Raw genomic sequence first — 2,234 nt, forward strand, 5'->3', positions numbered from 1 at the left:
TCTAGAGAAGTACCGAACAATAACTTAAAAATCTATGAGTGGTTGTATTTGATCCCTCAATTTATCTCACTAGCTTCCATTTTTCATTTTATCCCATTTATTTTCAAAAACATCCTTATTAACGATGAATGTTATTTTTATTTGTTTGTTTTGTCTCTGCACCCTCTCTCTCTTCCCTCGGCTTGTCAATGATAAAAGGTCTATCACTCCATTCCCAATTTCCCACTTCTTTTGCTAATGCATTTCTGGACCATGCACGTGAAATCAATTGGATATGGTCTTGTCTATGGAACCTGCAAGGAATTTTATTGTTTGGCAACCTTCTAAAGATGGAAAGTTGTCTCTTGCTTTAAGCATATTCTCACTTTCTTCTTGATTGATGTTCATGGGCTCTGATATTTTCGAAGCTTGTTCTCCAGCTAAACTTTCTTTTCGTGTCTGTAAATTGTTTGTTTGGCTCGCACTGTCTTTCCGACCTTGGGCTATTTGGAAGATCTCTGTGGGGCTGTCCTTTATCCTGCATTATTCCACCATTTTTTTTTTTTGCATCTTTGGTGGCTCACATGATTTCTAGTGCTTTATTAATATTTGGAAGTCCAAAACTTTCATTGCGAGTTGAAGATACGTAAACGTCTTTATCTTCCTTTGTGTGAGATACATAATGGTGGCAATGGTAGACTTGTCTAATTATGATATTCAGAGAGCATATGAAAGAGGGCAAAAACTTACAGTTAATTATTTTTTAAATTTATAATAAGAGTTATTTTGAAAGTAAATGAATTGATTGAAAAGTGAGAGTTGGTAATATAAATTAGAATGTCAAATATCACCCCTCGTAATATATTTCTATTAATATTATAAAAAAAAATCGTAATCTCCTTACCAGTGGGCTACAAGGCCTAGTGGTCAGAAAGCGTTATAAAAAATTACTGCAGTTTTTTTTTTTTTTTAAATATATATATATACTGAATGAAGTTTTTTTTTAATGAAATTAAGTTGGTGTTGATAGAAAAAAAAATATGATGTCCGAAAGACACTAACGATTTAACGGGTTTACTTAAATGGCGTTTGAGGGAACAAATGAAAACAGCCGCTATATCCATCCCGACTCAAAGAATTTTTTTTTTTAATTTAATTTTATTTTATGCGATAATAATATTTAGATCCCCTGAATTTTTATGCTTTATGAAAAAAGATTATGATTTATACTTTGTCTCCAATCCCAGATAAACGGTTATAAGTGATCCGATCTGGCGATTGCTACTAGATTATGGTCAAGGCACTCTTATCAGATAGGAACTCGCAAAGCTCAATATTTTTATATATGAGTAATTTGTTTTTTGAATTGGAACTCTAGACCTGTAATCTGTGTTATTAAAAAATAACCATTTTTTTCAATAGAGAAAATAAAAAAATGTGAAACCCAAATGTTATTGATAAGGATCAAGATTATCTCATTATCTGATTATATCCTCAGCAAATAACTCAATTGCTGATTGGTTATTAATAAATAAAAAAATAAAAGAAGTTAAATTTTACTCATATATTACCACTAAAAGACACATGATAGAAGATTTTAAGAGTTCAGTAGAGCTCAGATGAGGAGATGATCTTATTCCACACCACGTTTTGGTAATAACATCTCATATCATAATTCTTTTACTACAAGTACAATTTTATCCTAAATTCTTATCGAATTTTTAGTGGCTGTTTTATTAAAATGACGTCCACCAGCAGAATTTATTTCATGCACGAAATCAATTGTGCCATTTGAATTATCGAACCTAAATAAATTTGAAATATGTGGCTTATAATTACTCTTGTTAACAGTTAATTTTATATATGTTTTCAACTCAGTCGTACAATTTAAGCGCATGAAGAAACCACTCTTGCTCTTTCAACTCAAACTTCACACATTCCCGCACCCACCGGACATTAATTTTGCAGCTCTCAAATTCTCCCTCATTAATCAAACTCAATTTGCAGAGTTAATCAAGGTCTTTAAAGCTTAGTTTGGTCAAAAGAAAAGCTTCCTTGAGTGCGATGCTTCTTTTTCCAATTATGGATGAAGAGAACATGGTGGGTGCAAATAATTAAAGAAGATACAAATATTAAGAAAATTATTATTTTAGGGGTAAATTTGATATTAATTTACTCCCTTATATGTATTAACATTCACTTAGATATAAACAATAAATTTATAATTTAATCCAAAAGTAATGAAAAATCTAACG

This window comes from Citrus clementina, unplaced genomic scaffold (genome assembly GCF_000493195.1).
Source record: "Citrus clementina cultivar Clemenules unplaced genomic scaffold, Citrus_clementina_v1.0 scaffold_5, whole genome shotgun sequence".
NCBI classification, from domain to species: Eukaryota; Viridiplantae; Streptophyta; class Magnoliopsida; order Sapindales; family Rutaceae; genus Citrus; species Citrus x clementina.